General features: G+C 54.2%; 1 long non-coding RNA gene across 1 annotated transcript in view; it reads right to left on the bottom strand.

Moving 5' to 3' along the window:
- LOC115930609 (uncharacterized) overlaps positions 1–26372 on the bottom strand; it is a 63156-nt gene extending 36784 nt beyond the window's left edge. Inside the window, exon 1 of the long non-coding RNA XR_004067236.3 lies at positions 26138–26372. This is a non-coding gene — a long non-coding RNA (uncharacterized lncRNA). The remainder of the gene's footprint in view (positions 1–26137) is intronic.
- Between the last annotated feature and the right edge of the window lie 328 nt (positions 26373–26700).

Below are 26700 nucleotides of genomic sequence, written 5' to 3'. Positions count from 1 at the left end.
TCACGGGAGGGCAGTTCCAGTCATTCATGGCCTCTCCTCATTCCTCTCTTCCACTGGTGAGGGTTGGGGCGGGCAGCTGAGGCCACCCTTCCTGGCAGACCAGGCCAGCACTCACCTCTCAGCCTGCCCGCCTGCGTGTGTGCCCACCAGCAAGGAAGATCCAGCCTCAGCCTGAGCTGTGGAGAGGACGGCCTGGGTCCCCGCGGTAGGCTTAGGCCCAAGCCTGAGGCTCTGGTGCTGGCCCTGCCTGATCCTGGCCACCTCGCTTTGGCTGGGTCCTCATGGGCAGAACCCACTCATGACAGATTGTTCTCTCATGGGGCAGTGGCACAGCTGCCCCACCTCCAGGGCTGCTGGCGCGTTGTATGAGGCCACCTGTGAGAAGGAACCTGCCCAGCCCTGGCAGCTGGTAGGGGCTCAATCAATGGAGGTGACAATGACGCCAATGACAATAATGGTGAGGACAGTGGTGGCATCATGAGGAAAAAGAGTTGGTCATTGGAGGTTCTGGGGATCAGATTTTTGGATCTCGGCCTGAAGAAGCGCCTTCGGAGCGCAGGGATTGTTTGCTTCACAACAAACTTCCTGAGCCTGCAGGCAGAGGTTGAGGAGGGCCCACCAGCGATGCCTGTGGCAAGGCCAGGTCAAGCCAGGCCTCCTGGATAGCCCCGCCCCTGAGCGCCTGGCCCACTTCCCACCTCTCCTGGGCTGAATTACGTTTTCCCAAATTCCTATGATGAAGGCGGCCCTCGGGGTGCGACTGCCTTTAGAGATTGGGTCTTTATCGAGGTTATTAAGGTGGAATGAGGTCACTGGGGTGGGGTCTGATGCAGTCTGACTGGGGTCCTTGTAAGAAGAGGAGACTGGGACGCACACAGAGGGAAGATGGCCATCCGTAGGCCAAGGAGAGAGGCCTCAGGAGAAAGCAGCCCTGCCCACACCTTGAGCCGTCTTCAAGCCATGACATGAGAGAACCCACGTCTGCCGTGTGGGCGCCGGCTGTGGTCCTCCCGCAAACTCATGCACCACCCTCTGCAACCTGTCAGCACCACGAGGACACCCAGCTGCGAGGAGCAAGGAGCTGCTGTCCCCCAGGGCCTGGAGGCCTGGGCAGCCACCACTCAGATGCTTGTCTGTTTGTCCACTCTGTGCCTGCCACAAACTCACTCGGCAGAGCAGGCAGCTCTGAAAATGGCCCCTCCTCACTGGTGGGGAGTCCTGGTCTCCCCACAGCCTTGGGTGGAGACAGGAGCCCCCATTCAGGTCTCTCCCTCTCCAGAGGTGCCCTGGGCCACCAGAGGGGCCAGCTGCTCCCCACACGCCCCCCAGCCCTCTCCAGCATCCCCCTGCCCATGATGCCCTGCTCTGCCCTCCTCCTCAGCAGGCCCTGTGGACTCACCCTCAGCCACCAGCGTCCAACCGCAGGGCAGATTTTGGTGACATCCAAATTGCCAGGCAGGTTGCAGAGGTTCCAGCAGTGTGAACCCGAGGAGGGACCCTGGGCTGATTTTCCCTGTCTCAGGCTGTCACATTCCCAGAGGCTTTTTCACCGAGGCTTTTAACAGCCGCAACTCTGCCGCAGAACAAATTACGTGCAAACCAGGTGGCTGCCGTTCATTCTCCCTCTGAGCCCTTGTTCAGGGCGGGGCCGGGGTGAGCATGGCAGCCCGGAAGCCTCCTGGGGCTGAATCTGGGAGCCCAGCACCCCCAACCTGACCTCCCGGCTCAGGCTGCCCAGGGAGGGTGAGCAGGGCCCAGCAGCCCCCAAAGGCCCTGTCCTCCCATCCCGATACTGCCGCAGGGTGACCGCAGTGCAGGGAGCCCCTCGTTCAGCAGTCAGCACCCCAAAGCCCTCTGCAGCCTGGAAATGCAGCACGTCCCCAAGGCTTCGTGTGGCCCCCAGGACCATTCCCCACTGCCCTGTGCACCACAGGCTGCAGGACCCACACAGGACTGGGAGCCACTGGAGGTGCCAGGGGCCTCTCACCACCCCAAGCACACAGCCCTGGACCACGGCTCCAGGAGGTCCTGACTCACAGACTTGTGCTCTGCAGTCCAGAGCGGAGCCCTCCCATAGCCATCTGTCCCCTCCTCAGGGACACACACACTCTCACACCAATGCACAACACACACACTCTCACCCACTCACACATGCACACACTTCCGCTTGCTCACAGTGGCACACACCCCACAGCCAGCAAGAGGGCCCTGGCACTGCAGGCCTCCTGACTCCCCGGCCAGGGCACCCTGTGGCCCCAGCTCCTCTGGAGGGGCGGACTCTCAAAGGCCCCAGGGCCAAGACGGCATCTCTTGCACTGTAGAATGCTGTGTAGGCCCTTCCCTGGACCAGTCTCGGAGCCCAGCCAGGAGCAGGTCCAGGAAGGCAGCCAACACCATGAGATCTCTGAATCTGGGCATCCCAACTGAGGGGACAGAGATGGCTCATTCCTCCCTGCTCTCTGCCTGTCTCCCTCCTGCCAAGCTCTGGGCCACCTCTGAGGCAATGCTGGCCTGTGTCAGAGCGATCTCTGCATTGGGAAACAGCCTCAACGCTGGCCAAAGCCTTCATCCAGGCCAGGCCAGGAGTCATCCTGGGAGTGGCCCACGAGGCAAGGCAAACGCCTGCCCCACCTGCCCAGCCCCTGACCTCCCAGGACAGACTGCATTGCAATTCTGCTGCAGGTTGATACTTCCTGTCGACACATTAAACAGGCTTCTCTTGCATTCTGCCAGGGTCTGTGCATCTCCTCCACCCCCACAAGGATGCAGTGTGTTTGAGCTGTGTGTCAATCTCATCAGGGCGCAAAGGCGCTCTGCTGAGGTCTTTGCAGCATCAATGAAAATCAGGTCCAGGAATCAGCCTAGGAGTCTGCTCAGCAGCAGCCCTGGCAGCCCCCATCCAGCAGGATCAGGGCCCTGCCCAAAGAGAAGTAGGTGCCACCCTTGCCCCTTGATGGCAAGGGGACTTCAAGTAAGCCTCTCCCATGTGCTGATTCTGTCCTTCTGTGGAAAATGTAACTGCTAGGGCTCTGGGTTAAGAGCTCAGCCAGGAGCCCGGGCCCCACTTCCTGGCTCCCTAGAACCTTAGTTTCTTCATCGTGGAATGGGATTTTTTTTCCTTTTATCCAATTATGCTTTTTGCTATTGTTGCTTATAATCTTTTATTTATATTTTGTCCTTATTACTTTTCATATCATTATAACTGGCCAGATGTTTAACTTGTATCTTCTTTTTTAATTTTTAATTTTTGTGAGTACATAGTAGGTGTATATATTTATGGGGTACATGAGATGTTTTGATACAAGCAGGGAATGTGAAATAATTGCATCATGGAGAATGGGGTATCCATCCCCTCAAGCATTTATCCTTATTCAGTTATTCTTTTAGTAATCAGTGCTGACTATGTGGCTGGCCTAATGTAGGAATTCAGCATACAGATACCACTGTACACTAAACGTGAATGTCCCAGGGCCCTGAGGAAAGAGCTCTGGACCAGAAGTGAGCATGGTTCAGGCCACACACCTTCCACTCAGCAAATAGATGTTGTATAGCAGATGGCTCAGAGTTGAGGGTAAGAGTATGGGGTCTCCACCCAGACACTATCATCTGACTCCCACTTCAGCCTTTGTGAAGGTATCTGACCTTTAAAAATTATTTAAATCCCCTTGCCTTGTTTTCCTCCTTCAGAGAATGAGGATAATAGTTAGAGCCACTCTCAGGCCACTGAGAGACCAGATGGACTTCACTGTTCACAGAGCTCAGGCTATGCCTGGTCAGGATGGTGCTCAGGTGGTCCAGCTGCTGTTATTACTGCCACCCACATTATTGCTATGTCCCCACTGGCTCTGCCAGGCCATTGAGGCTGGAAAAGGGTGCCAAGTGTCAGTGACCATGATGCATTCTCTATCCTAGGGGGCAGCTAGCCAGGGGAAATGAGGGTCATTGTAGATGGCAGGAAACCCAGAGATCCATCCTGGATCCACCCTGGGGTGGGTGTCACCTGCTCTTCAGAATGCAGTGGAAAACACCAGGTGAGGGAGAAGTCCTCACCTGTCTGTAGCTCGGGCAAGGTTGAGGTATCCCCTTGCTGCATCCCCCTTTCCCTCACACCAGCCTCAGCCTCCTGCTCTGTGTCTTGCCTTGGGTGGCTGGAAGAGGAGCAGGCCAGGCTGTGTCACTGTGAACTGGGAAGCACCCTCTATGGGCAGGGATGGGGTTTCTGTTGACCACCCAGTCCTGGGCCTGAGCAGTCATCCTGTATGGGAAGGCCGGGGGTCTGACCCTGACCTCCCCACTTAGTGGACCGTTCACCTCCCATGCAGGGCAGGGGACAGGTGTCTGCTCACAGCTGCTCAGGGAGGGTAACAGGCTCTATCTTGGCACAGAGAGGACCCCAAGAAGCTGGGAGCCCAGCAGCACATGCCCCCTCCACAGCCATGCAGTCCCCAGAGCCCACAATGTCCACTGCCTCGGGAGCCCTCCCCAGCCCATCCTTATCCCTCCAAGCCCCCTTCCCACCCCCGACAGCTCTTCCACCTGCCGCAGCTGCAGGAGAGCAGAAGGGGCACCGACCACCAGGAGCCGTGGGCCCCAGGGCCACAGCATGCTTCTGGCCGGGGCAGGAATTCAGGGTCAGGAGAAAGGACTAATTATGGCTCGAGGATAAAAACGTGAGCCAGGCAGCTGTGTGCATGGAAGGAATGCTCCCCTCAGAGACACGTTTTCCGACTCCTGGACTGCCGAGAATGCATGCTTTGACATTTATGAGGCCTGGGTCCCCCATAAACCCAGATTCCAAAGCAGCTGACAGCTGGTCTGATCCTGGGCATCCAAGGTTGCAGAGCCCTGGGCCCCATGGCCATTTACAATGGGGATATTTGCATTCACTCTGCAGCTGAGGAGGCTTGCTTCTGGACCTGCTGACATTTGCTGAGCAGCTACAGAGCCCAAACTGCAGAACCTGGAGTCACCTTCGCTCCGGCAGCAACTTGAGAAGTGCAGGAGATGTGTTCCTTCAGCAGCTGAGGGGACAGAGGCTCCAAGAGGCTGAGAAGCTCCGTCGAGGCCAGGAGCCAGCCGTAACCAGCTGTCTCCCTGCACATAACTGCCCGCTCCAGCAGCACAGGCCCTGGCTGGTTGTTATGCTTTCCAATAAGAATCAAATCGGAAAACAGTTTCCAAATGTCAGCAGTGTTCTTGTTGGGCAGCAGTACTCTTGAGAGATGGTTGCTCTTTATTTCCTTTTCTATATTTTCTGCTTTTTCCTGTCCTTACAACAGAAAATAGGAGATGTCTCTGTCCATTAGTAGCAGATTAGTGACTAGGACCAACTCTTCCACTGAACACAACTAGAAAAGCTGGATTAAAATATTTCAATTGGCCAAGCATGGTGGCCCATGCCTATAATCCCAGCACTTTGGGAGGTCAAGGTGGGTGGCTCACTCGTGGCCAGGAGCTCAGGACCAGCCTGGACAATATAGTGAAACCCCGTCTCTACTACCAAAAATACAAAAAATAATAATAATAACCTAGCCTAATGTGGTGGCACATACCTGTGGTCTTATCTACTTGGGGGGCTGAGGTAGGAGGATGCCTTGAGCCTGAGAGGTGGAGGATGCAGTGAGCCACGATCAGCCTAGGTGACAGAGTGAGACCCTGTCTCAAAAAAAATTTTTTTTTCCAATCTTCTTTAAAGCAGAAAAGAGCAAATCAGGTAGCAAAGAATGCACTACCAGGCCAAAACCTTGGAGGAGTTGAGAGCCCAGCAAGTACTGCAAAACATAAGCAAGAGTCAGCTGCTTCTGCTTTAAAGAACTTTGCAGCCTCAGGAATGACTGTTGCACCCATCGGCCCCCTCAATGGCAGGTGAGGGAGAACCAGCAAGGCTCAGAGGACTCTTAAGAGCCAGCCATGGGCATCTTTTTCCAATCCCACACTCAGTGATGTTGTGTTGGTCACTTGAAGTCAGCCATGGCAGGAGTGTTTACACCATGGGAATTGGCAGATGCTACAGATCAAAACTGTTTTTTTTTATGAAGAGCCAGTTATTAATTATTTATCAGCATGGCATTAGGGATAACAGAGTCAAAGCCCAGAGTTGGTAAGAGAGAGGAATCTGACAAGGCCCCAACTCTAAGCCTGAAGGCCATGGGTGAGTCAGAAGTAAATCAGTCCTTGTGTGGGCCTGCCATTTGTGATGGTGACTTCAGAGGTCCTGCTCCAGGAAATCTCAATGCTTAAACTTCATGTAAAATACTTCCAGACAAGTAGTGCCCCACTAGGCACCTGAAAAAAGCAAACCAACACCATCCTTAAAGAAAGGTACTATTGGCCAGGTGCTGTGGCTCATGCCTGTAATCCCAGGACTTTGGTATACTCGAGGTCAGGAGTTGGAGATCAGCCTGGCCAACACGGTGAAACTCTGCCTCTACTAAAAATACAAAAATTAGCTGGGTATGGTGGCATATGCCTGTAATCCCAGCTACTCAGGAGGCTGAGGCAGGAGAATCGCTTGAACCCGGGAGGTGGAGGTTACAGTTAGCTGAGCTCAAACCACTATACTCCAGCCTGGGCAACAAAGTGAAACTCATCAAGAAAAGAAAAGAGAAGGGAGGGGAGAGGAGGGGAGGGGAGAGGAGGGGAGGGGAGGGGAGGGGAGAGGAGAGGAGAGGAGGGGACAGGAGAGGAGAGGAGAGGAGAGGAGAGGAACTATCATCCTAAGGCTCAAATTATTCTTACAAGCAATTTTTCAAATACAATCTCTAGCACACAAAGATAACCACACACAAAATGAAATTAAATTCACAATCAAGAGCCAGCAAAAACAAAAGACAACAGAAACAGATGCACAAAGACTTCAGGTTTTGGAATTATAAGCAGAAGATCAGATCACATCAAATAACGATGCTTGCTAAGTTTAAAAGATTCAAAAATTCAAACATATCTACAGGAGACTGAAAACTATAAAACATGTCAGAGAAGATTTGGAAAAGAACCAAATAAAAATATTTAAAACTGAAAATTAACCAAAAATTAGAACTCAATGCCTAAGTTTTTTTGTTGTTGTTGTTGTTTGAGACAGAGTCTGGCTCTGTCGCCCAGGCTGGAGGGCAGTGGCGCGATCTCGGCTCACTGCAAGCTCCGCCTCCCGGGTTCACACCATTCTCCTGCCTCAGCCTCCCGAGTAGCTGGGACTACAGGTGCCCGCCACCACGCCCGGCTAATTTTTTGTTTTTTTTTTTTTTTTTTTTTCAGTAGAGACGGGGTTTCACTGTGTTGGCCAGGATGGTCTTGATCTCCTGACCTCATGATCTGCCCGCCTCAGCCTCCCAAAGTGCTGCGATTACAGGTGTGAGCCACCGTGCCCGGCCAATGCATAAGTTTTAACAGCAGATTTTATACAGCTAAAGAAAGATGAATAAACTAGAAAACCAATCTAAAGACAGTGTCCAAAATGCAATAGGAGACAAAACCAACCAAACAAACAAACAAAAACAGGAAAAACAAATTCAAATTGTATTTCTATATCAACAAACAAGTAAAAAAATGTAATTTAAAAGCATCAAAGAATATTGGGCATCTAGGAATATATCTAACAAATTTATCTGAGACTAAAAATTGTATTGACAGAAATAAGGAACACCAAATAACAAGATAAAACATGCTCCTGTATTGGAAGATACAACCTGTGAAGATGCCAGTTCTTCCTGAATTGCTTTGGTTCAATAATATTCCACCCAAAACCCCAACAGGACTTGGTTCTGTGTCTATGGGGAGCTTAACAAACTGACTGTATAATGTGAATAGTAGCATAAAGAGCCTAGAGCTGCCCAGATACCCTCAAGGAAGAATTTTTTTTTTTGTAAACCTACAACTGCTCAAAAAATAGTCTTTTTTTCTTTTCTTTTCTTTCTTTCTTTCTTTTTTTTTTTTTTTTTTTGAGATGGAGTCTCACTCTGTCACCCAGGCTGGAGTGCAGTGGCGCAATCTTGGCTCACTGCAAGCTCCACCTCCCAGGTTCAAGCTATTCTCCTGCTTCAGCCTCCCGAGTAGCTGGGATTACAGGCACGTGCCACTATGCCCAGCTAAGTTTTGTTTTGTTTTCAGTAGAGATTGGGTTTCACCATGTTGGCCAGGCTGGTCTTGAACTTCTGACCTCAGGTGATCTGCCCGGCTTGGTGTCCCAAAGTGCTGAGATTACAGGCATGAGCCACCGCGCCCAGACTAAAAAAATAGTCTATTAATTAGAAACAAAAACAGATTGGCATTATCTAAAAGGGTTGAAGAGGCGCACATCTCGTGACCTGGCAATTCCGCTCCTGGGGAGGGACCCTAGGACAAGTGGGCACATGGGCAAGAGTGTTCACAGTAGCATGGGCCACTCAGCCAATTCGGATACCACCCAAGCGTTCATCAACAGCAGAATGGATGAGAAGCCTGTTGTATGTTCGCATGACGGAACATGGTGGAGCCATGGAAGCCAACGGACTATAGCTAGAGAAACCAAGAACTCAACACACTGAGATTATTTCACACCCCTATACAGGAAGATGCAATGTTATCAAGGTTGGCTGCACATCAGACAAAACAGCAGGTGAAAGAAACAAGGAACAAAGCAATCACCTACTTTTACTCTATTTACATAAACCCCCACCCTGACCCTGATGGGGAAAGCTACACCAGCTTGTTTAGGGTTGCTAGGACAGAAGTGTTGCCCATATAAGGAGGAGGCAAGAGTGACCGCAGGTGCAGGGGCTTTGCTGGAAGGGTGCAGCGGGAAGGGAATGGGGCTGGGGAACTCTACCAGGTGATCTGGATGGCAGTCACACAGATGCGGGCTCTGAAGTTACACATCCTGTTGTACGTTTATGATGCATGTCCTTTTCTGTATGGGTGTTGCATTGAAAAATAAAATAAGCATCAAAACAAGAATCGGCTTTGTTCTCTTATTTGATTTATTCTGCTTAATTCAAGGTGCAAATGACCAGCCACTGTCATCACTCGGGGTCCAAGCATCCCCCAGGCTGCATGGCATTGGGCACCTCTGGCATTTCTGGGCGAGTGGACTGGCCAGCCCCAGCCTCCTCGCCCACACAGGGGCTCTCGCCCAGCGTCACCAGGGCCTGGTGTGGGCCTTGTCCCACGGCCATCAAGCACCCTCCTGGGCCAGGCCACCCCAGTGCTCCCTGCCCCGGAAGCTGCCTCCTCTGCCGTTTCCTGCCTCCTCAGCACAGAAATAACCCCATGTCAGGCACCAGCATGTGTGTGTGGGCTTCTCCCGAGCACACACAGAGAAGTGACTAACGGGGTGTCACTTTACCAGCGCCTGCGGCGGGAACCCCCACGTGGGCCAACTGGAAGCTTCCAACAGGCTCGCGTTGTGCTGATCAATCATTAATCTGGACATTCAAAAGCATTTTATTTGCTTGACAAGGAGCTGATTGCTGAAGTTGCCAGGAGCCCGAAGTCATTTTTCTCCTTCCTCCCCCTATGAAAAAGCATTCTCCTCCTGGCTAGAGGGGCAGCAGGGCCTGCCAGCGCAGGTGGGGTCCTTGCTGCCCCCCGTCTCATGCTGAGAACTGCAGCGCCTGCCCCCAGCCCCACCACCTCCAAGGCCTTGGCACCCGAGCCCCTCACTTTCTCTTCACACTCCTTCTGCCTTCCTTTCTCATAGCTCTGCCCCCTGCCCTGCCCTGGCCCAGGACTCACCAGCTCCCTCCCCCACAGGGCATAGGCCAACTACAGCCCCACCCCTGCAGCCTTCAGGGCCAGCCCAGAGGTCACCTCCACCCATGTTTGGGGCCCCTCTCCAGGACTCCCAGGGCAGCCTTGTTCTCCCACTCCTCCTGGCAGTGCCTCCAGCACCCTGATGCTTGTGCTGTGGACTTCAGACCCATCCAAAATAAGTTAGGCATGGGAGGTCACTTCATGATCACCAGCTCGAGACAAAGGGATTGAGACAGTGGCCCATACACCCAGCCAGCCTCAAATAGACCCACTCACCCCGGGGCTTCCCCTCAGGCCCTGTCTCGCAGGAGTCATAGCCTCGAGCATGGCTTCAGTCTTCAAGAAACACCCCATGGCCTCCCCAGAGCCTAAATCCAGCCCTGAGCAGCCAGAAAGTTCAGGGACAATCACCCCCATGACACAGAGGACGAACTGAGGCCAAAGGAGAAAACTCCTCCAAAGACAACATGGCACTGCTCACCTAGGGCCCTCTGGTCAAGCCACGAAACTTGCCCCTTCCCAGAGGAGGAGCCAACGTGTTCACCGGAGGGGTCCCTGGCAGCGGAGGTGGCTGCAGTGTGGGCACCACTCTCTTATGAAGCATCCATCAGAGGCTCATCCGGTGCATGGCCAGGGGCCACCACACTCTCGGGGGCCCGAGGGCAGGCATAGCCTGGCTCCTCAGCCGCGCATCTGGCAGTCTTTCTCTTCTCGCTACAGCTGACATCTGGCTCTCCCCAGAACCCCTACTGTCCTTCAGGCCCCCACAGCCCCAGCTCCAGCTCAGGATTGGTCCCTCCACCATGGCTGCTGCTTGTCAGTCACTCATCAATGGCTTCAGCTTTGGGCCACTCGCTGGGAGGGACAGGATGGTATCCACCTCCCAAAATTCAGATATCAGAGCCCTAAACTCCAGGACCTCAGAATGGGACTGTATTTGGGGATAGGCTCTTTAAAGAGCTGAATCCATTAAAGGGAGGTCATGAGGGTGGCCCTGTTTGCATCCGAGGGGTGTCCTGCTAGTAGACTAGGACATAGGCACACCACCCTGAGGAACAGGGAGGAGGTGGCATCTGCAAGCCCAGGACGGGGCCAGAGAGGAAACCAGCCCTGCAATTCCAGGGCCTCAGACTTCCGGCCTCCAACATCGTGAGAAAGTTCATTTCTGCTTTTGCCCCACCAGTCTGTGGTACTGGCTATGGCAACCCCAGCCAGCCAACGTACTCACAGCCTCTGAGCATCACGGGACGGCCAGTCCATCTGCCCCCTGACCCAGTGACCGTCCTCTCCTCCTGAGGCTGCAGCCTGGGCTGTCATCACCCACAAACCCACCTCCAGCATCCGCTCCACGGCCGCTGCCCTGCCACGCTCCACACTCCCACCCTCTGCAACTTCCAGCCCCCAGCCTTCCTCCCGACCAGGACCACGTGTCCTCATTGAGCCAGTGACACTTTACACTTCCTCTCCTGCCCGCCCTTCCTCCCGTGCCCACCTCGGCACCCGTGGTTTATCAGAATGACCACGCCCTTGCCCTCTGCCACCCGTGCATTTCCTCCCACCATAAGCAACCCCAGCGCTGGGGGAATATACCAGGTGATGATCTTCGGGTGTTGGTGCAGGCAGCATGCGACTGTGATCCTGGAGAAAAGGAAAGCCTGTGAGATGAGTGCCACATTGGCCCAGCCCTCCACCCAGGACAATTTCCCCACCACTCATGCAGGAGTGGAGCCTAGGCAGCGTGTGGCAGCAAGCTGAGCCCAGGAGGCAGAAATCAGAGCTCAGGCACTGAGGGGACAGGAATGTGGGAGGCAGGATTCCAGAGAGAGGGTCCGGAGGGGAGTGTAGGGTTCACAGTCCCTGGTGGGGCCTTGCATTCAGAGGGCAGGACCAAGTGCCCTTCTCCAGGGCAAAGGCAGGACGGAGAGCTTAGCAGTTAGCAGCACTGGAAGGCGGTGGGGCTCAGGACCAACCCAAGTCAGGAGGCGAGCTTGGCAGGTGGAGCAGGCAGCTGAGACACAACCATGCTCAGAGCCCTGCTCCAGACGCATCCTCAAAACGCCAACACCGAGCCCCCAGGTCCACAGGGGAGACAGAGTGTGGGGACTTTGCGTCACCAAGGTAGAGGCTGGGGAAACACCATGGGCCTCCAGGACCTGTTTCAATGAAGCATAAAATCGAGATCTGCACAGGCTACTGGGACAAAAATCAGCACTTCTCAGAGGAAGATAACAGAATCCAGAGTTTCCACAAGGTACCATTTACAATGTCTAATTTACAATAAAAAATGACTAGCCAAACAAAGAAACAGAAAAATTGCTTTATGTCAGCAATTATAAATATGTCCCAGGTTTAAAGGGTAATTCCAGAGCTGAAAAATATAATAGCTGAATTTTTTTTTAAACACTGGATAGGTTTAACAACAGATTGGAGATAGGAGAGTCAGCAAGCTTAAAGACAGAAATTTCTATGTCATCTGAAGAACAAAGAGATTGAAGATTTCTAGAACATGAAAAATAAGTGTGTTAAACATATCTTTTTGACACCCAGGACCCTGCTGACCCTGGAGAAACTGCTCTCTGCCACCTCCCAGGCCTAGTCAGTTCCTAGAGAGTGTAAACACTGGGGCACACCTTCCATATGCAAACCAGCTAATCCAGAACCTGCACCCATGCCACCTCCTCTATGGGCTTTCACACTCATCAGGGTGGCCACAAGTCCCACCCTGATTACCCCAGGACAGGTACCAGACCACTAGAGACAGCACCTGTACCCCAGAGCCCACCAAAATGACTGAAACGAGCCAATCGTCAGCCTGCTTGCCTGGCCGGACCTTCCCGTGCTTTTCCGTCACTCCTTCTTCCCCCTTGGCCACCCCTGGTGCTGCCCTGTGTGGCCCTGCATGGTGTGGCATGACCCCTCCTCTTGGGAGCTGTGAGTAACAAACCATTTCAATGGCGGTCATACCCTGGTCTATTGCCCTTGTTGTATCTGAATAATTACAAAACCTACACTTCAGAACAGTGCCTCAATGGTCTCAGATGGCCTGGGATATGTGTTACTGGGATCAAAAAAGAAAAGAGAATGTAAAAGAGCAGAAAAAAATATTCAGAGATATGATGGCCAAGTATTTTTCAAAGTATTGAAGAAAATGTCAGTTACAGATCCTAGAATATCAGCAAACCCCAAAAAGAATGAATAAACACACACACACACACACACACACACACACACAACTGAGCTCATTATAGTCAAAAGACTGAAAACCAAGAGTGAAAAGAACATTTTGAGAAGAAACGAGAGAAGGGAAAACCCACTTATTGCTCCAGCAATTAGCCTCCCTCTCCTGCACTTCAGTTTCTCCCCCTCTACTTGTTCCCACTATTGATGTCCAGTTGTTTCTTTATGCTATTCTTCCTCACCCACATCTCTCTTCAGCTACTACCCGCATTTCTTTGCTCTTCTTCTGGAAAGAATGGTCCATCATCGCAGTCCCAGCTACTCCTCCCATGTCCTTCAGCCACTGTCACCAGCCTGTTTCCTCCCTGCCCCACCCCACTGGTCACCAAGATCCCAGTGGCTCACATCAATGAGGGCCACCAAGCCAGCCAGCAGTCTTAGGCCCCACCCTCCTGATCTCTCACAGCCTGTGACATGGGTAGCCTGTGATGTGGGTGGCCTCTTCTCCTTGCAGTGCCACCTCCTGCAGGTGTCCCCCACACTCACCTGGCTCACCCCCACCTCAGCAGCCACTCTTTCTGAGGCCTTCTGTTGCCCTCTCATCTCCTTCCAGCTCCTAGACTTGGCTTCCTCGCCTGTCTGTCCACATCCTCCCTTGAGGTCTCACCAAGACTGCGGCTCAAACTTCAGCTGCATACTGAGGACTCTAAAAGTACACACCTCTAGCAAGGGCCTCTCCCTGAGCTTCAGACTTGAGAAATCCACCTTCCATTCAATGTCTCCACTTAAGAGCTAACAGGAGCTGCAAACCTAACACAGAAAGAGGAAAGAAGGAAGGAAGGAAGGAAGGAAGGAAGGAAGGAAGGAAGGAAGGAAGGAAGGAAGGGCAGGCCCTGCAACAGAGAAGGCGCGGTGCTGTGTCGACATCCTAGGGACTTGCCGAATGGCAAGATGTGGAGTGAGGGCAAGTGTATTAGTCCACTCTCATGTTGCTATTAAGAAATACCCGAGACTGGTTAATTTATAGAGGTTTAATTGACTCGCAGTTCCACAGGGCTGGGGAGGCCTCAGGAAATTTACAATCATGGTGGAAGGCACCTTTTCACAGGGTGGAAGGAGAGAGAATGAATGCTGAGCAAAGGGGGGAAAATCCCCTTATAAAACCATCACCCCCATGATTCAATTACCTCCCACCAGGTCCTTCTCACAACATGTGGGGATTATGGGAAATATAATTCAAGGTGAGATTTGGGTGGGGACACAGGCAAACCATATCATTCTGCCCTGGCCCCTTCCAAAACTCATGTCCTCACATTTAAAAAGCAATCATGCCTTCTCAACAGTCCCCCAAAGTAGCTCATTCCAGCATTAACCCAAAAGTCCAAGTCCAAAGTCTCATCTGAGACAAGGCAAGTCCCTTCTACCTGTTAGCCTATAAAATGAAAAGCAAGTTAGTTACTTCCTAAATACAATGGGGCTACAGGCACTGGGTAAATACACCCATTCCAAATGGGAGAAATTGGCCAAAAGGAAGGGACTACAGGCCCCATGAAGTCTGAAATCCAATAGGGCAGTCATTAAATCTTAAAGTTCCAAAACAGTCTCCTTTGACTCTATGTCTCACATCCAGGTCACGCTGATGCAAGAAGTGGGCTCCTACAGCCTTGAGCAGCTCCACCTCTGCTGCTTTGCAGGGTACAGCCCCCATACTGGCTGCTTTCATGGGCTGTGCAGCTTTTCCAGGCACAGTGCAAGCTGACCTGTTGGTGGATCTACCATTCTGGGGTCTGGAGGACAGTGGTCCTCTTCTCACAGCTCCACAGGGCAGTGCCCCAGTGGGGACTCTGTGTGAGGGCTCCAACCCCACATTTCCCTTCCACACTGCCCTAGCAGAGGTTCTCTGCAAGGGCTCCACCTCTGCAACAGACTTATGTCTGGACATTCAGGCAATTCCATACATCCTCTGAAATCTAGGCAGAGGTTCCCAAACCTCAATTACTGACTTTTGTGCACCTGCAGGCTCAACACCACACGGAAGCTGCCAAGGCTTGGAGCTTGCACCCTCTGAAGCAATAGCCTGAGCTGTATGTTGTCCCCTTTTAGCCATGGCTGGAATGCAGGGCATCAAGTCCCAAAACTACATGAAGCAGCAAGGCCCTGCACCTGGCCAAAAAGACCATTTTTTCCTCCAAAGCCTCCAGGCCTGTGATGGGAGGGGCTGCTGTGAAGACTTCTGACATGACCTGGAGACATTTTCCCCATTGTCTTTGTGATTAACATTTGGCTCCTCATTACTTATGTAAATTTCTGCAGCTTGAATTTCTCCCCAGCAAATGGGTTTTTCTTTTCTGCTGCATCATCAGGCTGCAAATTTTCCAAACTTTTATGCTCTGTCACCTCTCGAATGCTTTGTTGCTTATAAATTTCTTCTGTCAGATACCCTAAATCATCTCTCTCAAGTTCAAAGTTCCACAGATCTCTAGGGCAGGAGCAAAAAGCTTCCAGTTTCTTTGCTAAAACATAGCAAGAGTGACCTTTACTCCAGTTACCAACAAGTTTCTCGTCTCCATCTGAGACCATCATCTGGACTTTATTGTCCATATCACTATTAGCAACTTGGTCAAAGCCATTCAACAAGTCTCTGGGAAGTTCTAAACTTTCCCACATCTTCCTGTCTTCTTCTGAGACCTCCAAACTGTTCCAACCTCTGCCTGTTACCCAGTTCTGCCTGTTACCACATTTTTGGATATCTTTATAGCAGCACCCCACTCTCAGTACAAATTTATTGTATTAGTCCATTCTCATACTGCTATAAAGAACTGCCCAAGACGGGGTAACTTATAAAAGAAAGAGGTTTAATGGACTCACAGTTCTGCAGGGCTGGGGAGCCCTCAGGAAACTTATAATTATGGCAAAAGGCACCTCTTCATAGGGCAGCAGGAGAGACAATGAGAGCCAAGAAAAGGGGGGAAGACCCTTATAAAATCATCACCCCTATGATTCAATTACCTCCCGTGTGGGGATTATGGGAACTACAATTCAAGATGAGACTTGGGTGGGGACACAGCCAAACCATATCAGCAAGTCAGGGTCAGGATGGAACTAAAACCCAGTCCTGCCCAAGCCAAAGCCTCTAATGGTTCATAAGATGATACCCCAGAAGAGATATTCCCTAGCTGTGCCCAGGTCAGGATGATGCTCTCTCCAGCACCAGCCGGAGCTTGAACAAAGGCATCTTCTTTGTGTAGAAAGCAGTCAAATATGTCATCCTAAGCTGGAGCCCCTCCTCCTACTCCTGGGGAGCAGCAGCAGAGTAAGCCCCATACCACCTGCACAGGCACCCCCTCCCCATCAGCAGACCCCACATCAGTCACCACAGCTTCACAGCCTTGACCCTCAAGCTTTCCCCATGCTGCCTGCCTACCCAGCTTGGTGTCCTGGTAGTGGGAAGACCTACCACTGGACTCCACAGATAAATGCCAGTGCATGGATCCCAGGGGGTTGAGCCACTTGATCCATGGATCCCATGGATCTGGCATACTCAGCAGCCAGATTAGCAGCCTCCCTTGCAGGCCGGACTTGGGGGATACATAGAGGCAAGGATGGAATTAGCATCTTCAGATCTCTCTTGGATGGGAACAAAACCACAATCTCTGCCAAGTTGATGATAATGAAGAGATGATGACAATGACAGGGATGATAATAATGATGACAATGACCATGATGATGATGATGATGGTGATGATGGTGATGTGATGGTAGTGATGTGATGGTGATAATGATGATGATGACAGTGATAGTGATTATAATGATGATGGTGATATGATAGTGATGGTGATGATGGTGATGATAATGATGGCAATGATGATGGTGATGATGATGGCGATGATGGTGATGATGATGTGATAGTAATGCTGATGACAGTGATGGTATAGCTATAATGATGATGATGTGATGGTGATGATAATGGTGATGAAGATGATGGTAATGATGGTGGTGATATGCTGATGATGGTGTTTAATGGTAATGATGGTGGTGACGATGATGATGCAATAGTGATGATGATGGTGATGGTGGTGAGAGCGATGTGATGGTGATAATATTGATGATGATGATGATGGTGATGATGATGGTGATGGTGATGATGGTGATGATGATGGTGGTGATGATGGAGTGTAATGGTGATGGTGGTGATGATGGTGGTGGTGATGGTAATGTTGGTGATGGTGATGGTGATGATGGTGATGTTGATGTTGATGGTGATGATGTTGATGTTGATGGTGATGGTGGTGATGATGATGATGGTGGTGATGGTGATGATGACAGTGGGGATGATGCTGATGATGGTGTGTAATAGTGATGATGGTAATGATGATGGTAATGATGGTGATGATGTGATAGTGATGATGATGATGGTAATGATGATGGTGGTGAGGGTGTTGTGATGGTGATAATGATGATTATGGTGATGGTGACAATGACAATGATGACAGCCATCTTCTGTTAACCACCAACTACATGTTAGGTACTCCCCATGCATAGACTCATTTGATTCTCACAACCATTTAGAAAGGTGAATGGCATGTCCTCCCTCCATGGAGGAGCAAACTCAGACTCCTCAACTTTAAATGTTCACTAAAGTGGACACAGAGCTAGAGTCAAGCTTTAGGCTCAGGCCAGGCCCTACCACCAAGTGCTGGTGCAGGGCTGGACTGTATAAGCCCTTGTCATTGTTCTCTGAATTATCTCAGCAAGCCTGTTATGGTTGTCATTTTACAGATGAGGAAAGTGGGTCCCAGAGGGGTAAATGACTCAACAAAAGTCAAAGCTCCATCAGCAAGTGGCAGGTCTGAGGGGCAGCATCACGTCCCAGAGTGCTGGAGGGGCAGGCAGAGGCCTGGCCTCTTGGCAACTATGAGCCTCCATGCCTTCATCTCATCTGTCATTATAGCAGTAAGAGTCATCCTGACCACCTTAGAGGTGCCCGAGGAGATGCACAGAATGTCAGGCACCCACCAGGTGCTTGGCAAACCCCGCAGGGTCTAGCCAATCCCAGAACCAGGCTCCAGCTACCAGTCCTGTGCTCCTCTCCTTTGCTGCCCTTGCCCCTCTGGCCAGACCTCCAGGACCATCAGTGGACTCAGGTCGTGGCCTGGGAAGCTGCAGACCTGAGCGAGGAGAAACATGGTGAGGAGCAGCTAGAGGCTGAGCCTCCTCCAACATCCCCACCAGGACAGTCTTGTAAGCAATGAAATGGTTAAGGCCTCCCAGCCCAGCAGAATTGGCTCATTATCATTTCTAATATGGATCAATACTCTTCAGACATCTGACAAAGCCGGCGGCTCTCCATTCCCTTCCTGCCCTCCAAACATAAAAGATCCCCTAAGCCACACTGGCCCGGGGCTCTGGCCCCAGCCCCCTCCTCAGGCCTCGTCTCCAAAGTGGTCTTAATCAAGTCATGGGGAAAGATGCAAGTCAATAAGTCCTCATTGATCACCTCCTCTCCCCTCCACCCCACTGACATTCTGTCAGCCCCTCCCCCACAGCCAGCCGGACTAATGGGGGTCCTTGCCTCCCACGTAGGTAGTGGGTTGGGGGTGCTCGTGAAAGCCCTGATTGCTCTGAGGCCCAGGGCCTCCGTCGCAGCGAGGGCTCCAACACAACATATGCCTCCTGCCCAACGGCTTTGTCTTCAACAATAAAACAGGGTTTCTCTCCCGCCTCAGCCCTGGGTCCAATTTATCAGGCCTGGCACTGATCATCTGCTTCCCTGTCACCAGCCGGACTTGGGGGATAAATGGAGGCAAGCAGATACAGAATTACCATGATCAGATCTCTCTGGGTCAGGAACAAAAACCACTTTACACTCCTTATGAAGCATTTCCACCATCACAGACATGAAGGCAAAGGGGCGGGACCCCAGCAACCAGCGGGAGCTCATCCTTCCCCTTGTAAGAGCCAGAGGAAGTTGCCACATGGAGCTCCCAGGCTGTGTTCCTTTGGGAAGTCACCTGCAGTGACTGAGCCTCAGTTTCCCATCAGGGACACCTACCTTGCAGGGCTGCGACATGCACTCACGGAGAGAATAAAACAAAGGATCTTCCACTGAGCCTAGCAGACAGTGGGTGCTCCGTGAACGGCAGTTAGCGCTGCTGCCTTTAACGGTGCAACTGTCAACAGCCAGGTATGGCATTCGGCATGTGTCACGTCCACGCCCCATGGAAATGTCAGTGACAGTTCGCACCCTTGTTCGTCCTCAGCCATCACTCCTAGAGCTGCCATCTGCAGACAGTGACCAGCTCAGGGTGGCACCACAGGCCCACCCTGCCCTTTTGAGGCTCTGCAGGGCTGCCGCGGGAGCTCCAGGTAGATTGATGCCCGCCTGTGGAAGAGGTCCCCAGCGGCTCTGCACAACATCTCAACAAATGTTCCTGGACCGGCGGCCTGGGCTGGAAGCCGATCAAACACCATAAATACTGCGCACCCAAGGCCGTGACTACATTACCGCACGGTGTGTAAATAACAGGCCGGGGGTGGAAACACCCCAGGAACAACCTCTAGCCGAGTAATTTATGCCCCTGTGAAACCCGATTAGATCCCAGCTAAGTGACTTCGCGGACCGGCAGGCCGCTTTGGAGAGAGAGAGACTGAGTGAGCGGCCACCACAAGCACCCGGGGGGGCCTTCGTGGGGCCATCATCTCCCCTGTGAGGGGGCAGGCTTGGAGCTCAGGCATCCCATCAGGCTCGGTGGGGTAGCATCTTGGTGACCCAGGCCACCCAGGGGTGATGACCCCACTTTAGCGTGTGGTGGGAGGCACCCTGCAGATGCATCCTACCCAGGCAGGATGGACACCCCGTCCGCAGCCCCTGGGACACAGCAGGCCCAGCCTCTCGGTGCATTTCAGTCTAAATGTAGATGCAAGTCCAGTCAAGGCCTCAGCCAGGAGCCGCCATGCACAACAAGGCTAGCATTACATGCGCCCCTCCTGGGCAGGGTGTCCGGCAGATGGAAAGCGTGGGCCTGGGGCGGGAACGGCTCCTGACCCAGGATAAGGACCACAGTGGCCAGGTCAGGGTGGCACCACAGGCCTGCTCTGCCATGCCAGCCCTGCCAGGCTGACCACAGTTAGCAGGGTCTGTCAGAGGTGGCCGGGGCAGCAGGAGGGCAGGACACAGCCCGGGCCTTGAGGTAGGCACCACTCAAGAGCAACCGGACACCAAGTCCTCCCTCAGAAGGGGCTTGTGTCACATCTCCTTGCACTCCCCGCTGCTCCCCCTCCACAGCCCCCCAAAGGGGCTCCACCCCTGGTGCCCATTTCCCCATGGCCCACATACCCCAAGTGCTGCCCCACGGCTACTGCTCCTGCCTTCTCGCTGAGCCTCGCCTTGGGCCCACCCTGCTCCCTGCTTCCCTCTGGCCTGGCCACTCACCAGGCAGTTGGGGCAGCCTGGTGTGCAGATCTGGGGGCCGGGCACTGAAGCCAGCTCAGGCTCAGAAACCAGGCAGAGCTGGGTTCAAATCCCAGCACTGCCCGTCTTAGCTGAGTGACTTGAGCAAGTAATGTTAACCCAGCCTCAGTTTACTCCTCTGTAAAGGAGACAGTAGTGCCTCCCCTGATTTCCCTGATAGGGGTAGGTATCCCAAGTGAGAGAGAGAAGGTCAGTACCCAGAAAACCCCGGGGGACGGTAAGAGAGTGCTCTGGAAGCCACCTGTGGCTACTGGCCAGGTGGCAGTGGTGAGGGAGGGGTGGGTGAGGCTCAGGAATCTGGACCCATGGGAACAAGGGCTGCACTGGGACCCAGGCTGCGGGCGTCCCCTCTTGCCACCTTGGGCAAGGTACTCCACCTCTGTGAGCTCCCAGGGGGCCCTGTCTACCCATCCTCACAGGAACACAGGAAGGATCTGGTCACGTCACCTCTGCTCAAGCCCTCTGGTGGCTTCCTAGTATTTCTAGAGTAAAGTCCAAGGCCTTTCCACCTGGCACCCAGCTTCCTGCCCATTCACTCCACCCTCCTGCCACCACCAAAGTCTACGCTCCAATCACCTTGAACAAGTTATTCTTCCCAAGCAATTCTACCTCTCCATGCCTCCCCCTAGAGTCACCTTAGTCTCCAGCTCTGCCTAGTGAATTCCTATTGATACTGCAAGACTCAGCCCAAATGGCCCAACCTCTACGAAACTGTCCATTGTTCTCAAAGCAGAGTTAAGTCACACCTTCCTCTGAGCCCCCACAGTAGCCTTGGCATAGTCAGAAAGGAGATCAGTATGACTTACCCCTTTCCAGGAACTACTTCCTGTTCTCCACCCCACAGCTATTGCAAACCTGCTAGGTTAGTGCACTGTGACCCCACTGCCCTGGCCCCAGCTGAGTGATCCTAAGGGAGCCACCTGATTCAGGCTGGGCCAATCAGAGCACTTTTCCAGGGTTACTGGAACTTGAACTAGGAAACAAAAGTCACTTTATCTCTGGTGGACAGAGGTGTAAGGTGCAAAATTGGGGAGCCTCCAGCCACACATTTGCCACACGTGGAACAAACCAGTTAGAGAGCTGAGGCCTGACCTGGGAAGGAGACCTCTGGGCCTTGGCCCTGGTGGCCCCTAAATCCCAGCTGCCTCCCATCCTGGGGATCCAACCATCCTTAGATTCCACAGGATGCCCAGGTCTCATCCAGCAAATCCTTCAGCCCCAGCTACTGTGAGAGTTTCTGTCACTGTTAACCTGCGAGTCCCCATCCCTGGAGACAGTGATGGTCTCATCAGGCTGACGGCCCTACATGGGCCAATTCATTCAGCCCCTAACGAAAGCTCAGCTGCAAAGCCCCCACTGACATGGGTTCTTGCAAGGCCTAGAACCAATTAGATATTTCTATTTTTAAATTTTCTTTCTTAAAGAAGACCCCCCAAAGTTGCACATGCATAAGACCCCTGGGATCCTTCTCAGGCCACTGCAGCCTGGGAGTCTCCAGGGCAGGCCTCTGTCTGTGAGTCTGGGCCATGCCCAGCACACAGGAAATGCACAGGAAGCGAGGACACAACCCCATTGAATCCCTGGAGCCCTGCATCTCATAACTAATTTAGCACTTCCTGGCCTGGCCCCCTTAATAACACAGGCACAGGAAAGCGTGCAGAGGAGGGAGGACAAGGAGGCTCAGCTGCTGACACCTGCAGGTCAGTTCTGTCTTTCTTCTAGCACAAGCCTATTGCTAGCAAGGGGCCAGGCTGGCTCACTGTGGCACCTCTGTGCCCCCAGGCCCCACAGGGGCCATCTCATCTGACCACTGTCCCAGCGGCCAGGGAGACCTGCTGGGTCTGCACTGAGAGCCTGGGCCCATGCAAATGACGCCTCCTGGTTCAGGAGCCACCACCACAAGGGCTATGAGGAACCAGGGACCCTCATCCCATCCCCGGCACCACTAGAACGAAACATTAGGCTCATCAGAGTTCCTACCACTAAATCAAACACTAATCTGCTCTCCCTAATTTATCTAAGACAATATTAGCCAGACAAAATGAAACATAAATGTGAGTAAGAGCCCGGCTATCTGGGAAGTGGGAGCAGGCGGCCTGGGGAAAGGGATTTATCGTGTGTTTGCTGAGGCAGGCCAGGCATGAGTGCCCGCAGAAGGCTGGTAGCTCCAGCTTGGCCCGGGCTGGCCTCACACAGGCGTCCACCTAAAGGCACATCAGCTTCCTCCCCAGGAAACAGTGTCGGGCACCGTTGGAGCTTGAGAAATGGGAAAGTGAACCAGGGTGCCCTGCAGCTGCTGAGAATAATTCACACCAAAAGAGTTCTCCAAGTGTTAGCGGACCTAAAATATCAGTGAGAGAGTTGGAAGCAAGCCGTATACCCGGAAGCACCCTGGTGGACATGCTACTTTGGTAAACAACTAACAGAATCCTAGAGTCAGAGGCAGAGGAGTAGCCCCACATAACCCACCAGTGACCATCAGTGACACATCTATCAGGTGTGTGGCATGTGGCTGTCCTGTCTAACTTCTACCACAGCCCAAGGCCACCGGGATTTAACCCAATTCCCAGGTAAGAAAACTGGCTCCAGAGAATGAAAACCGCTTGCCCAAGATCCATGTCAATGAGATCTGAAGCAAGTCACACCCACCTTCACTCTGAGCAGCCCCGGGGAGCCACACCCACCTTAACTCAGAGCAGCCCCTGGGAGCCACAGCTGCCTTCACTCTAAGCAGCCCCTGGGAGCCACACCTGCCTTCACTCTGAGCAGCCCTCGGGAGCCACACCCACCTTAACTCAGAGCAGCCCCTGGGAGCCACAGCTGCCTTCACTCTGAGCAGCCCCCGGGAGTCACACCCACCTTCACTCTAAGCAGCCCCTGGGAGCCACACCTGCCTTCACTCTGAGCAGCCCCCGGGGGTCACACCCACCTTCACTCTGAGCAGCCCCCGGGGGCCACACCCACCTTCACTCTGAGCAGCCCGCGGGAGCCACACCTGCCTTCACTCTAAGCAGCCCCTGGGAGCCACAGCTGCCTTCACTCTGAGCAGCCCCTGGGAGCCACACCCGCCTTCACTCTGAGCAGCCCCCGGGGGTCACACCCGCCTTCACTCTGAGCAGCCCCCGGGGGTCACACCCGCCTTCACTCAGAGCACCCCCGGGGGTCACACCCGCCTTCACTCAGAGCACCCCCAGGAGTCACACCCACCTTCACTCCCAGCAGCCCCTGGGAGCCACACCCACCTTCACTCTGAGCAGCCCCTGGGAGCCACACCCGACTTCACTCAGAGCAGCCCCCAGGAGTCACACCCACCTTCACTCCCAGCAGCCCCTGGGAGCCACACCCACCTTCACTCCCAGCAGCCCCTGGGAGCCACACCCGCCTTCACTCCAAGCAGCCCCTGGGGAGTCACACCCACCTTCACTCCCAGCAGCCCCTGGGAGTCACACCCACCTTCACTCCCAGCAGCCCCTGGGAGTCACACCCACCTTCACTCCCAGCAGCCCCTGGGAGCCACACCTGACTTCACTCTGAGCAGCCCCCAGGAGCCACACCTGACTTCACTCAGAGCAGCCCCTGGGAGCCACACCCGCCTTCACTCCGAGCAGCCCCTGGGGAGTCACACCTACCTTCACTCAGAGCAGCCCCCGGGGAGTCACACCCACCTTCACTCCGAGCAGCCCCTGGGGAGTCACACCTACCTTCACTCAGAGCAGCCCCCGGGGAGTCACACCTACCTTCACTCAGAGCAGCCCCCGGGGAGTCACACCCGCCTTCACTCCCAGCAGCCCCTGGGAGCCACACCCACCTTCACTCCCAGCAGCCCCTGGGAGCCACACCCACCTTCACTCTGAGCAGCCCCCGGGAGTCACACCCGCCTTCACTCTGAGCAGCCCGCGGGGGCCACACCCACCTTAACTCAGAGCAGCCCCCGGGAGTCACACCCACCTTCACTCCCAGCAGCCCCTGGGAGTCACACCCACCTTCACTCTGAGCAGCCCCCGGGAGTCACACCCACCTTCATTCTGAGCAGCCCCTGGGAGTCACACCCACCTTCATTCTGAGCAGCCCCCAGGGGCCACACCCACCTTCACTCTGAGCAGCCCCGGGGGGGCCACACCTGCCTTCACTCTAAGCAGCCCCTGGGAGTCACACCCACCTTCACTCCCAGCAGCCCCTGGGAGCCACACCCGCCTTCACTCTGAGCAGCCCCTGGGAGTCACACCCACCTTCACTCCCAGCAGCCCCAGGAGTCACACCCACCTTCACTCCCAGCAGCCCCCGGGAGCCACACGCGCCTTCACTCTGAGCAGCCCCTGGGAGCCACACCCACCTTCACTCTGAGCAGCCCCCGGGAGTCACACCCGCCTTCACTCCGAGCAGCCCCCAGATCCCAGGAGGAAATGCAGCTGGGGTGATGGTGGGCTTCTACCCACCATGGGTCGGCAACGCCCCCCTGGGAGGCATCTTCCCTCCATCCCACCAAGGACAGCACTGCTCTTAGCCCCACTCTGTTGAGAGTAGGGAGATGTGCCCAAGGTCACAGCAAGGTCAGGCCCTCCCTGACCCAAGCCTCGTGGCCTCTCCTCCACCCAGGCCGAGCCCAGCCGGCGTTCAGCAGCCAGGGACAGGCTTGCGGCCTGGAAACCTCTGGACGAGGCAGGGGCCCACAGCTCCTTCTGCCCCAGGTGTCTGTACAGCCCTGTGGTCACTGCTGCTCTGTCCCCTGCCTGGAAAATGGGCTGAAGCCACATGGATGAGACCACCTGAGGCAGCAGGTGGAGCCGAAGGTCCCTGTCCCTGGAGAGCATGGGGCCCCCGAGCACCCAAGGTCCTGGCCGGATCCAGCCCCTGAGCAGAGGCTGAGTGCTGTGGCATGGATGGGTGGGTCTGAGCCAGGAGCCCCCACTGTGAAGTGGGACTGGGAAGCCCAAACACCAGCAGGGGGCGCTCGGCTCAGATCACTGGCGCTGGCGGAGACACCAAGTCTGTAGACTGGCTCTGAGGTAGCCGGTGGTCTAGGGGACCCCCACCCACACCCCTCTCTGGTTATCCCAGGGCCACCACAGACTACACGCCACCAGCCTGGCTCCTCCACAGCAGACATCCAGCTTCTGGCCGCAGACCCCACCCAGATCTGCCTTCCAGCACATTCTGCCCCCTCCCCAGGGCCCTGGAGCAGATTACATCGAACCCCTTGAGCTTCCTGCCAAGGACAAGTGAGGGGCCAGGAGAGGAAAGCCCCATAAATCTCTTTGGAGACATTTGCCAAGATACCAGACACCAAAATCTCATTAGCAGGCTAAACTCTCGGGAGGAAATGGAAAATAAGTACCCGCAGATACAGGCCTGGAAACCGCAGGACCCCGAGCAGGAGACATGGATTAGTGGAGATGATATGCACGGGACAAGCTGTTGCCACAGGGGTTTTGCATGTTTTTTTTGTTTTTGTTTGTTTGTTTTTGCTTTAACTACAGTTTAAGTATAGTGGGACCCTCAGCACACAGGGTGGGTGGGGTTGAGGCCCTTTATTCACAAGAGAGGAGAGGAGGGAGGGCGAGGCCTGGCGGCAGAGGCACAGGGGGCGGGCAGGCGGAGGCACAGGGGGCGGGCAGGCAGCCGGGCCGTCCCAGGAGGGCATTCGTTCGGGAGCGTGGCTGCACTGGGGCCCCGTCCATGCTGCTCAGAGCCCTGGCGCGTAACAGCTCCTTCCACGCAGGGAAAATCCATCCAGATTTAATGGAAACATTAACCTCAACTCACCCGATTTCCTCCTCGCACTGAGGTCTGAGAACGGGAAGAGGCTCCGAGGCTGGAGGACTCCCCAAGGCCTGGCATAGACGCGGGCCCACGGGTCCGGGGACACTCAGCGAGGGCCGGGACAGTGACAGTGGGTGCCTTCATCAGAGCAGAAGCAGCCCCGGGACGCCCCCACCCCTCTCGTCAGCTCAGCCAGCGTGCTCTTCACAGGCTGGACATGACAGACAGGAAGAGGAAAGCCCCTCCCCCAGCACTCAGCTGCTCATGCTTCCTCCGGAGTCTCCGCAAGTTACCAAGGAAAGGGGGTGGCCCAGGCAGCTACGCCGTGTCCAAGGTCACCTGGTCCCCCTGGCTGCAGTTCCAGGACACCCCAGGCAGGAGGTTGTCAGAGAAAGGAGGAGGCAGCTGGGGTGGGGGCGGGGGCGGCAGGCTGCCTGCAGAGGCGGGAGGGCAGGGTCGGGGAGGGGCTTTGGGGAGAGTAGGGGTCTGGGAGTGGACCACGCCTTCACACCCTGCCCCCTCAGCCATCAGCAGAGTGACCCAGAGCAGGAACTTGGCCAACGGTG

The sequence above is a fragment of the Gorilla gorilla genome, chromosome 15 (genome assembly GCF_029281585.2).
Source record: "Gorilla gorilla gorilla isolate KB3781 chromosome 15, NHGRI_mGorGor1-v2.1_pri, whole genome shotgun sequence".
Lineage (NCBI taxonomy): Eukaryota > Metazoa > Chordata > Mammalia > Primates > Hominidae > Gorilla > Gorilla gorilla.
This window is presented reverse-complemented; position numbering and strand designations above follow the sequence as displayed.